Genomic DNA, 13100 nt, shown 5'->3' with positions numbered 1-13100 from the left:
GCAATCACAGTAAAAATGCCAGGGCTCATTCTACAGGACCAGGGCATTGCAGGAGAATGTATGAAGAAGAAATGTATTATTTCTATACGTTTTGGCTGTCAAACTTCCTTATAGTCCCTTTAAATTTAATGGTTTGCTGCATGTATAAATTACTTGTTTTACAAAGACACCAGAAGTCACCAGCAGATTTAGTTAGTTTGTCCATCCATCCATTCTCTTCCGCATTTGGGGAGCCTCCACATGTGTCTGCTGGCCTATAAACCAAAAGACGGGGAGAAGCTGGGAGAAGGTGATCTGAAATGAGGGAGCAGAATATTACATGTAGGGTTGAGAAAAGCTGTCATCGTTGTAAAGATAAGGGTTAAAAGCTCTGGGATCTGCACGTGACAGAGCCCTCGAGACATAATTACAGTATCAGCCTGAGAGACAGCTTCATAAAGTCATGTGACATTCAATTAAACCACATCCTGAGAGACTTGAGAGGAAAATCGATGTGAACATGGTGATTGGAAAGAATTTTTTTAATCAATAGATTTCCACAATGAGCGTTTGTTGGAGAATCTCCACAGAGTTATTAACAAACAGACCATTAAACACCAATTACACTCCAATTACTCCACAATGGCACAATCATGAGGAGCTTCCTTGTCCTGGAGCTGGTGTGGATCAGTCGCCATGGAGATGCTGCAACTGCTCAGCCTCCAGCAAGGGGACAGCGTGATGGTGTTGGAAAAATAAACATTTCAATCTGTAATAATTCTGATGATATCAGAATTATTAGATATGATAACACTCAGAGGGTTCATCCACATTCACACAAACTGCACATGGTTGTGTTGGAGATTTTAATGAGACACAGAAGGATTGATGCTGTAATTAATGCAAATGAAGCTCCAATGACCAGGAATGCTAATGGGTCTTTTAACATGCATGAAAGTTTCATTTACACTAAATTTAAAGCTCCTTGACTAGATCTTCATCTTCACTCCCTCCTTTATCTTCATCTGTTTGCTTTTGTCTCATTTTGTATCTAATAATGTCCTTTTTATGTTTAGAGTTTATGAATGTGTTTATCAGCTAAATTGTGAAAATATGAATGAATTCACAAACATTTATCTTCATTTAAACATGTATTAATCCTCTTCTTGGTAATTTATAGAATCATCAACATTCAGATTACAAACCGGCAGGACAAAAGGAATCTGACAGGAATTTATATGAAGTAAATATAAAATGCAGTTTGCAGATGATGATTTCATTTTTTACCGTGAATAAGCTTTTCAAACCAACCTGTGGAAAAAGGAACTGATCTCTAACCCGAGCTGGTCGTAATGTTTTGTTATAACTGGTAATGAGTCACACATCATACTCCCGGAGTGCCCCCCACAGGGCCCCCCACAGGGCCCCCCGAGGGACGCGGTCGAACGCCTTCTCCAAATCCACAAAACACAAGTAGACTGGTTTGGCAAACTCCCACGCACCCTCCAGGATCCCCCTAAGGGTATAGAGCTGGTCCAGTGTTCCACAGCCAGGATGAAAACCACATTGCTCCTCCTGAATCCGAGGTTCAACAATCCGACACACCATCCTCTCCAGAACCCCGGAATAGACTTTACCAGGGAGGCTCAGGAGTGTGATCTCCCTGTAGTTGGAACACACTCTGCCATCTCCCTTTTTAAATAAGGGGACCACCACCCCAGTCTGCCAGTCCAGTGGAACTGCCCCCAACGTCCACGCGATATTGGAGAGCCACGTCAGCCAACGCAGCCCTAAAACATCCAGAGCCTTAAGAAACTCTGGACGGATCTCCTCTCTGAGGAGCTTTCAGTTTTCAGTGACCTCAGCGGGTTCAGGGGTAGCTGCCACAACAGGCATAGGTGACCGTGTGGCCACAGCTTTGGTTGGCTGCCTCAACAATGGAGGCATGCTTTTTGTTTGTGGCCATTGAATCTCAAATGTTTCAAACTGGTTAAAATCCACAAAAGATAAAGTAAAATTCTGCAGCTGAAAACTGATTTTTAATAAACTAAATGTGCATTCAGTTAGAGCTGTTGCCTTGCAGCAAGAAGGTCCTGGGTTCGCTTCCCGGCCTGGGATCTTTCTGCATGGAGTTTGTATGTTCTCCCTGTGCTTGCATGGGTTCTCTCCGGGTACTCCGGCTTCCTCCCACAGTCCAAAAACATGACTGTTAGGTTGACTGGTCTGTCTAAATTGTCCTTAGGTGTGTGTGTGTGCATGATTGTTTGTCCTGTGTGTGTCTGTGTTGCCCTGCGATGGACTGGCTCTCTGTCCAGGGTGTACCCCGCCTGATTGCCCGTTGACCGCTGGAGATAGGCACCAGCCCCCCAACCCCCCCCCCCCCCCCCCCGACCCTACATGGACAAGCGGATTCAGAAAATGGATGGATGGGTTTGCTCAGATGGACACTAGGTGGTGCCAGGTCCTCATCAGAGCAGGGCCTTGGACTAGAGCTGGTGTTGAAGGTGATGTATCTGCTGTGTGATTTTCATCAGTGTGGCTGCAGAAACAAAAGCCTCTTTGTCCTCATATGGTTGTAAAATGCATCATAAAGTGAGAATGAGTCTCTCCAGTTGTTGTGGTCTCTTCAAACTGTCTGGTCTAGCTTGTTATGGAGGAACTGCTTAACAGCTCGCGTAAAATAAAATAAAAACTGGTTGTGTTGCTCTGAATTATTCCCAGTTTTATTTCATTTCACCAGTTTTTGTTTTAGCTGACAAAGATGTTAGCAGGTTCTATTTTATTCCTCATCCTTGATGTAATGACACGCAGGTGTTTCTAGTTAAATACTCAGTTTGCTTTTTGAAATGAAAGTCAAATAATCCTCAAAAGCAGCCTGAAACGTAATGGTTCGAGCCTCAAAAATCAAATGTAACTGTATTCAGTCAGCGCCAAACGGATACAGAACACTGATAACTTCAGAATTAAACCATATAAGAGGAGAATGAGTTAATGTGATGAAACAAGATAAAAACAAAGTGACCCCTGCTCTGTTTTAGGACATTTTAATCAGACACAGTGTGTCTTTAAATCACAGTTTTGCTTGTTTGTTCTTATATAATTACCTGAACAGACGGCTGGAAGAATTCCTAATAAGAAAAAATTGCTAGTGACATTGCGAAAAGCTCGGCGGTGCAGCATAAACAAATTAGGACAGAGTTTCCCTGCAGGAAGCAGGTGCAGCTTTCACATTTATGCAGGAAAGCAGCAGGCTTTAACCCCTAACACCTTCCCTCCCCTGCATGTGTGATGTTTTACTGGACCTCAGAGTCACCCAGCTCCTTCATTATTGCACATATTTTACTGCTGCCAGAGATTATCATGAAATATTTTTCTACTGTGCCCCAAAACAAGTTAGAAGTGAAGACAAATGCAATGATGTGTTGTTGCTTTTTTCTTGATAATTAAGCTTTCTATTGCTGTCTAAGAGGAGATGCTTCACTGGAAGTTTTATGCTGGTAACACAATTAAGCTCAATTGTATGCTGCAGGTAAACAACGAAAGGAGCGTGTCAGAGGGATGACAAACATTTTATTATAGTTGCTGCGTATTACTGGAAATATTTTAGTGGTGCTACAGGTGGTAAAGATAAAAATAATTCTGCATCCATCCATGCATTATTTATATTTTCATCTGACTGTGTGATTTTAGCTGACTTTTCACATCAACATGAACCAACAAACTGTTCTGTGTTTTCATGACTCTTCCTTAAAGAGCAAGTCACCCCCAAATAAAATTTTTTTTGCTGGTAAACTAAATAAACGAGTGTCTAATCGTGCTGCAGACACGTGTCGTCAATAGTTTTGCACTTCAGTGCATCTTAGTTAAAATTTAAATATTCTGCCTAAAACTGTCAGTGTTGTGCCGTTGTCAGGTAAAAACTCTGCACTGCAGTTGAATTTAAATCTGCCATCGCTATTGGCTAAGAGGTATGCTATGATGTAAACTGGTACATTATGATGTCACAATGCTGTCGTGAGCCTATGTGTGTATTTGTTAGCAGCTCTGCCCTCTCGATCTGATAGGCAACAGCATTTGTTGCATTTTTCAAACATGAAGAGGGAGTGGAGTAATACTCTGGTACTGAGTAATACTTCAGTCCTGAGGTCATCTTCTAGTCCAACATGGCTGCTGTCCAGTGGAAAACCTTTCATCAAGGATAAAAAGAAATGAAGGAACAGTGAGAATTTTCACCTGTATGAGTGAAGCAGCCATCCACACAGAAGGAGATTTATTCTGCTCACTGGTTTTCACTTAGTGGTCTGAAAGTTTTAGTTCTTCCTGTTTCAGATAAGAAATGAGTCTGACTTCTTGATATGTGTGTGTGTGTGTGTGTGTGTGTGTGTGTGTGTGTGTGTGTGTGTGTGTGTGTGTGTGTGTGTGTGTGTGTGTGTGTGTGTGTGGCTGAGTGGGAAATATGTTGTCATCCTCTTCATACTATCCATCATCCAAATATTACTAGGAAGGGACAGAGGAGTTTTATGGAAATGGAAAGTGCTCTTTACTTAAATAAACTAGTAAAATTACCCATGGTGCCTTGCAGTCTGAAAACAAACATGTGTCTGTGTGTGCAGGTATTACTCACACTCATGAACCAGTTACACTTTTTAGGTAAAAAACTACATATTTGTCTGTTTTTGCCAGAAAGAAGCAGGTAGAATTTGGTTTAGATCATTTATAAAAAAGGAGATCTCTGTGTGTGTTTGCGTGCGTGCGTGCGTGCGTGCGTGTGTGTGTGTGTGTGTGTGTGTGTGTGTGTGTGTGTGTGTGTGTGTGTGTGTGTGTGTGTAAGGGTCAAGAGGAAGGCTTTGGTGGTCTGGTTCCAGCTGCTGAGCCTTTGCCACCCCTGTAGTGGTCTATCTTACATGCACACACACACACACACACACACACACTTTGGAAATTTGGAAATAGCCTGGACCGCCTTTGTGGTGGTCACTAAAGCATCTGCCCGTGGTTGGACATAGAGGACCACACACACACACACACACAATTATGATAGTTATAAACTATTAACCCATTCCGGCTCCACGTGTCGGCCATATTGCCTCCTTCACACCACAGAAACACTTCATGTTTACTTTTGTTGGAGGACTGAACTGACATAACAGCATGGCCCATGACCGCGTGTGCATGTCAACACCAACATGCTTTACTGTGCATGCAACCCAGTCAACCATCAGAAGCACCCAAAAGGTCAAACCTTAACTGTTTTCAAACATTCATGTGTGTTCAGCATACACAGCCTGTCAAAATAAAAGTCCAGAAGGAAAACTGGAAGTGCTAGCTCTGCAACAGCAGAAGGTAAACAGGTTATAACCACAAAATTGAACTCAAGGCCAGGTGTGAAATTACGACAAGGACATAAACCAAAAACCATTACCTGCCAAAATAAAACCGGAGTGAAGCTAACCAAACACTAATATGGGATTATGATTATAATTGCACATAACATATTTACAATTACAAGAATCCACAAATGCAGCATGCATTCTCTGCTTACTATAATCTGTCTTTTAGAGACAAATAAGCCATAATTAACTCATAACTATTAATGTCACACAAACTAAATTCAAAGATTGCATCAGTTACCTTTATTTGGGGGGGGGGGGGTGTGCATGTCAAACGTGATGAATTAAATTATAGATTGCCATGAATGTCTTTTGCTAGAAAAACAACCTAAAAGTGAACTAAACATGTCCGCCTAATTGTTCCAGGCAATTGCTGCTGTCTTCTGCTCAACGGGGACCCCCACTGGTCAGATCACTTAATTGTTTCAGGTTTATAATTATTGCTTTTATACTTCTACGACATTTTCATTCTTCTATGAAACTAATTTCTTTTTCTTAAAGTAACACTAGACAGTTTCCTGCTCCTCCACCCTACTGGTTGAAAGTGGAATTACACGGTCATAAACACCCTTGCTGCAGCCTGCTGTAGCAAGTACTAACAACGAGCTAACACTAACATGAGCCACTTAACTTACAAGTCCAGTGGCAACAAGGCCAAGTCACCATCAGTAATGTGATTTTGTAGCCTCCTTTAGCTCCCTCCGACTAGCTTAGGCCAATGTTTACTCTGGTTTTTGCTCTTTGCGTCACCTCCAAAGACATTATCCTCTTACTTTTACTTCCAGGTTCCTTCATGATGCTAACATAAAAAGCTAACTTCTTCTTCTTGTGCTTTCTTTTGAAGATCGGCAAACTGAAAAAGCTGGTTGCTAGCATGGCAGCTAACAGCCATAAAGCAAGTAAAGAGTGCCCTCTATAGAGCTCCGGGAGTTGACGTCACTTCTCCCGACATGCAACAGTTCAAATCAAAACGGCGCCATAAGGCAGGCAGAAGCCGGCAGCTGGACTATTTGTTATTGTCAGAAAACTCAATCAAACGGGAAATATGGTAGATTCCTGTTGTGCCCCAGGATGCAGAACAGACGCGGACGACATAAGGAATGAGCCATCTACAGGATTCCCCAAGATCCGGAGTGCCGCAAACGTTGGATTGTTGTAATAAAACGCGCTAGTGACCGGGCTAAAATGAAGCTGTGGGATCCCGAGAGTAAAGGTTTTCACTTATGCAGCGACCGCTTCATATCAGGTACACCAACGTTTCATCAACTGTGTATGGTATTTATTTGAAATGCTTTTATTACGATTCTTAGTGGGCTTCCTAAACTTATTTTGGCGTGCCTTTTTCTGTCTTATTACTCATAGCAACGAGTAAACGTCACGTAAAACGTTGCCTCGTGAGTTCTGCGTGCTGCCATTTACGTGTTTTATGGTCACAGCAATTAACCGGCTAAGCTGTATTTAATTTTTAAGCAATGGTTGATCAATTGTCAGATCACACATAAAAAGCACTTTGGATTGCTATTATCTGTCTCACCGAGTCAGATCTCAGACAGATCCTGAGACGCTCCTGCCTGACAAATTTATTTTGTTCACGAAAAAAAATCAAACTAGTGATTTCTCTTGCCGTTCAGTTTATACATTCAAACAGCACAGCACTCTATTTAAACTACTTACATGTAAATCTGTTATTTGTCCATCCATCCATCCATTTTCATCCGCTTATCCGGAGTCGGGTTGCGGGGGCAGTAGCGTCGAGAGGCCCTGACTTCCCTCTCCCCAGCCGCCGGAGCCAGCTCCTCCGGGTAAATCCCAAGGGGTTCCCCGGCCAGGTCCAGTAAGAAGTCCGCCCTGACAGCTTCTGGCGTCGGAGCGGGCAGTAGCGTCGAGAGTCCCAGACCTCTCCCCAGCTCCTCCGGCCGGGGGAATCCCAAGGGGTTCCCCGGCCAGGTCCGGGTCCGCTCCGACAGCTTCTGGCGTTTTTAAAAAGTATCCCAGGGGCACGGTAAGGGTCGGAGATGTTTAGTCTATTTAATTTCTGACTATATAAAACGATTTCTTCGGTTTTAAAGTGTGAAGTAAACTCAGACGAAGTAAAATCCAAGCGGATCCCGTTCACGTTCATGGTTACATCCGTGTTTGTTTACCTTTTTTTCCTGCCAAAATGGCGTCTACTAACTGAGAGTCACGTGGGGTCCGGAGCTCTATAGGGCACTTACCTACTCCACAAAACTATCAAGTGTGGTGTTTGGTCAGCAGAAGGCTGCAGAGTGTCAAATATGAAACTGTTCAACTGAGACCAATGTTAAAGCTCTAGCTCAGGGGTGTCAAACTCATTTTAGCTCAGCGGCCACATTGAGGGAAATCTAGTCCCAAGTGGGCCGGACCGGTAAATTAAAAACAACTTCAGATTGTTTTCTTTGTTTTAATACAATCAATATAAAACAAAGCTGGAGCCTGAGGACAGTGTATCCAAAATAGTACAACACCTGAAGTGTACTTGAAAATTTGAATAAATAAATAAATAAATAAATAAATTAAACATTCCTTAGTGATTCAAAGAGCTTACAGATCACATGGCTAGATCAGTTTCATGCAGCACTTAAAGTATATTTGACTCATTTTACTTAACATCTTTTAGCTTTCACCAGCACATCAATATCAGAAGTCACATCCTGAGTGGCGGCCAACTTCAGGATGTGACTCAAGTTCTTGTGTGAGCCTTGAGCGCAGCTTTGTTTTATTTATACTCATTACAGAGGAAACTTGCTCACAAAGATACGTTTATTTTCACTCTACATTGTAAAGTATGAAAATAAAGTTTACACAACCATCCCGCGGGCCGGATTTAACACATTTGCGGGCCGTATCCGGCTTGCGGGCCGCATGTTTGACACCCCTGCTCTAGCTTAAAGTTAAAAAAACTATTTAGTGTTACTTTAAGTCAAAAAGTTGCCTCATATCTTAAAATACAATCATGAAAAAGAGGTGTTGAGTCATTTTAACTCTAAATGATTTTTTATTTGCGATTTATCATCATATAAGAGACTTATTAGAAGCGAGCGGTTAACTCAAACCAGCTGATATTTGGCTGTGAAGTCCCTCCTGCTTTTAAGCATGTGGGATCCTGCTGTTCCAACTGGCAGCCGGTGATGTTCGTGTGTGCAGTTTATGTTTATAATTATGTGGATATTTGCCGTAGGGGCGCTAGGGATGTTCTGCTTATTTCTACTGGCTGTCAGATTAAAGGATCAAGTATAAATAGGAAAGGCACTTTTCACATGTTGCATGATAAGATTTGATCTATTTGCAAAGATTCAAAGCAGGACAACTGCAGGAAAAATGCTGGAAAAAAATAATAAATATCACATTTTATGTCTGTTTTCGATTTTTTATTTAATCGATATATTGATTTTCATGCACAGAGAACATCCAAAAAACTAAAACAACAATGATGGCTTTAATATGAAAACCTTCTAATTGCAGTTTGCATTCTTCTGGACATTCCTTATCAATCAATCAATCAATCAATCAATCATCAATCAATCAATCAATCAATCAATCAAAGATACTTTATTAATCCCAGAGGGAAATTAGAGTTTCAGTACACACAATTCAGAGATCAGACATACATGGGCAAGACACATGACAAGAATTGGTGACTGTGGTCATTCGCAACCATGAGTCACGCTACCTTAATAGAGATCAGAGGGGTTTACATGAGGGTTGGTTCAGGTGGAGGGGAAAAAAGGCACTTCAGAGCTACCCTCCATAGGGAGGGCAGCTTTGCTCTGCAAAAAAACCACCTCAAACATAAATGCAACAGACTTCAGACATTACACAACATAAGTGTCCACTAGGTGGGGAGGTGGGTTGGGACTATCCCCACTTCAGTTCCTGCAGCCACGATAGAAGCAGTGCATGTCACTTCAGTGTGGATAGGGGGAGGAGCATTGAGGGTTGGAGTGTGCAGTGACCCTGGAACGTTTCAGCGGCCTTCCCGCAGTCCTGCCCAGGCTGGGATAGGTTACAGAGTTGAGTTGCAATAGCAACGGCACATTTCACATATCTTCTGAGGGGGGAGTTTTCGTTGTAGCCTAGCAGGCTCAAGGACGCCAGATTCCGATTAGAAATTGTTTTGGGGCCAGACAGAGATAATTTCCTCTTTGTCTTACAGTTTGTTGGTCCTCAACCTCTCAAAATCCCAATAATGGACATTAAACTATCCCAATCCGTGCTGATTCGTCCACTCTATCCTTGATGGCATCCATCTTTGTGCCAATGAATGAAACTCGGCCAAAGTCCCAAGCTTACGATTCATCTTGACAATTATGTGAGTCTGTGAATTCACAGCGTGGTGCAATCCATCTCTGAGCTCCGGGATCTGGCCAATATTCCTCGACAGCTCGTTAATTTTCCGGTATGCCAGGTAGCCTCCAATGCCGATCAGCAGTAAACCCGTCACCAACACCACAAATATCCACACATCTTCAGAGTCCTCCACAGACAGCTGGTCTGTCCCGGAGGGGCATCCGGGAGCCCCTTCTCCCGTTCTCATCGTTGAAAAAATTTTATCAACCGCATTGAGTGACCAACTGACCACTAACCACTAACTTATCTTATTATTACTAAAACATCCCTGAAACACTCCGTTATCACATCTTCTTAGCAGCTTAATGGAGCCTTTTAGTGTTCGACAGGAGCCAAAAACTCTAATATTTGCTTTGGTTTGTTTAGCAGTATAATGGATTCTTCAGGGAACAAAGGGCCATCATTAATCCCAGAGGTCAATATGTGAGCAGTTTCCAAATACTAAAAGAATCCAAACAATTCTGCTGAAGCTTTGTCTGGTGGGGAAACACTTGGACAGTTGTAAAAGTTTTCATGTGAGAGGAAATGTTCACTTTGGCTTTCTTTGTATCTACTTAGAAGACATTTTGGGGGATATATGCTTTGAGCTTATTCAGAAAATGTACTTTTAACATTTGCAAATTTCTTTATTCTCTCCACCTCTCTCTGTCTGTTTAAACATTTCTGTCTTCGAAAATGCCAAATGAGTAGGCAGCTGAGTGTTCATGTTTGTGTGTTTAAAGCAGACATCCCATAATCATCTCTGATTGCTTAGATGACCTCAGAAAAACAGTCACACAGCTTCTATTACTAAAACCAAGGCCTCATCACTTTTTATACAGAAACCATAATCTGATCATACGTGTCTGCAATTTGCTGGTAAACCCATAATCTAAAGGTGACCCACTGATGGACGTGCACAGCATGATTAAAAATGGCGTCCACAGCAATATATAGAAATAATTAATTCAGAAAAATTATTTTGATTTGTTTCTGTTCAGGAATACAAAAACATTCAATAATTTAAAGAAATGTGTATGACTGTAGATCAGAGAAATAAAAAGGGTCTTATACAATAGTCTTAAAGAAATTTAATAGACTGGTTGGTAGTTTTCTAGTGGTTTTGGTCTTATAGATTTTCGTCAACGAGAAAAAGGATCTTGGTAACTCTCTTCTGTAGATTTAGTTAAAATACATGAATTATTATCACAAGTCTTTTTTTAAACAAAATTCTGAGGATTTATGATCCAATTTACTATGAAAAAGATTAAATAAAAAAAGCCGGTTAAAAATACAATAAGTACAAATTTTACAGTGAAACCATAAAGTTTACATTAAAACCGATTTCCTTCTCAGCTGGCTAGGGGGTTGTCAGTTTTTCCCTTTCTCTTTTCTCAAAATGGCTGACGAGCAATGCAGTACACTGGGGAGCCTAAAGCTTGGTTTATGCTTGACACATTCACTTTCCGCTTGGTGATGTGGCTCGCAGATGGAACGTGCTTCACAGCTCGCAGCATTTATGGTTCATGCGGCTTGTCTCTGCGGTGATACAATATTCTCCCAAACTGTAGGGGGCAGCATGGAGCTCTACGGCATGCATCCAACACTACACCATAGTAGAAGTAAAAATTACTGTTGTTTACAACATGGCATTCCAGCATTTCTTAACAGCGTCCTTGTCTTTTCTGACAGTGCGAGCTATTTCTCTCCAAGAATTGTAAACAACATGTTGATCACGGTGATCTTTGAGAGCTGAATCATATAAATGTCTGTATTTACTAACCTCTGCCATAACTAGTTCTTGCCAGTCCGCCATGTCTTTCCGTGTTTGACCGTCCGAGTGGTTAGAAAATTTCCTAGGTGCGCAGTGCGGAAAGTTTGGGCCGTGCGGAGGCGCGGTGGAGGGGTGTGGTTGTTAAAATGACGCAAGTTTGCTGCACGGAGCCAAGCGAACCTCGCGGACGTGTCAAGCATAAACCAACCTTTAGTCACTTCCGCATCATGGGTCCCCGGAAGAACGAAAAAATGAATGCAAGTCAACGGGGCTAAAAACTCTATTTTGTAATTCCGCTTGTTTTGTGCCATGGATTTCACATATGATGTCCGTGAATTTTAAAGACACATTTTGATAATAAGAATGCGCTAATTTTCAAACGGGGGAACGATATTTTAGGTTTTGTGTGAAAATAAGTCCAGAACTACAAATGCGCTTCACGAAAGTGATGTCATCGAACCAGACATGGAGAAAACTGAGGGAAAATGGCTGTAAGTAAAATGGCGAGGCGCGCATGCTGTACGTTCACACTCCTTAACAAAAATAACAGCTGAGACAGTCCATTGCGTGTGTGTGGCCCGGAGGACAGGAGAACGCACAGCTAATTAATTAAATAATTTGGTTCTGTACCTTTCTCTTCAGCACAGCCGACAGAGGTTAAAGATGGGTCAGTCCTCCTGCATGCTCAGACCATGCCCTTCCCTTGCTTGAAAAATTGTTCCAAAATGAAAGTTGAACCCATATCTTTTTTATCTGTGAATTCAATGCCGTTCGGCGAGTCTCAAATAAAAATTATGGCATCTTACTGTAAAAAAATATACCATTCATTAATGTAAAAAAAAACTCTGAATAAACTATGTTCACATCTAGAATCAAACTCAGATCTTCTGGGCAAGAGGCTGACATCTTACTTGGTGAGCTAAAGCGCCAGTGATGTCTGTTGTATCTGTAACATTTATATCCTTGATGTCAGCTGAAACAACGTCAAACCAAAGAACGGTTCGGAGCGAAAATGGCTGTTTTGTTGCTCATTTGCAGGAAATATCTAGAAGAAAGTTCTACAGAAAGTAGCTAAGGGTCCTCAGAAATGTAGCTAGGTTCGTCACTAGGCGTTAGGAGCACTACCTCTCTCTCTGCTGCTAAAGCTACGGATAGCAAATGCTACGGGCTGCGCCTGAGCGTGAACGCGCATGAAGCAGCCTGCTCGACCCGAGCAACTCTCTTTTTCTGTGATTTTACAGAAAAACAGGCAATCACAGTAAAAATGCCAGGGCTCATACTACAGGACCAGGGCATTGCAGGAGAATGTATGAAGAAGAAATGCATTATTTCTATACATGTTTTGGCTGTCAAACTTCCATAATGTCCCTTTAAACTTTTAAAACTTATCTTTCTCTCTCTTTTTTGACTCTGGGTTAAGTTGAAGTGTTACCTAATCCCTGCAATAAAAAGTTCCGATCTTCTGTTTAAAGTAATATTCAAAGATACATCAAATTGATTTCATATTTTCCATGGAATCTCACCTTTGATGGTTTCTCACGTAAGACGTTCCTATTGAACCACTACACTCACTTCCTCTAGTGCTGGAGGCATACTGTAATAAGTGTAGT

The sequence above is a fragment of the Nothobranchius furzeri genome, chromosome 2, assembly GCF_043380555.1.
Source record: "Nothobranchius furzeri strain GRZ-AD chromosome 2, NfurGRZ-RIMD1, whole genome shotgun sequence".
Classification (NCBI taxonomy): Eukaryota; Metazoa; Chordata; class Actinopteri; order Cyprinodontiformes; family Nothobranchiidae; genus Nothobranchius; species Nothobranchius furzeri.
Note: the sequence above shows the minus strand (reverse complement) of the source record.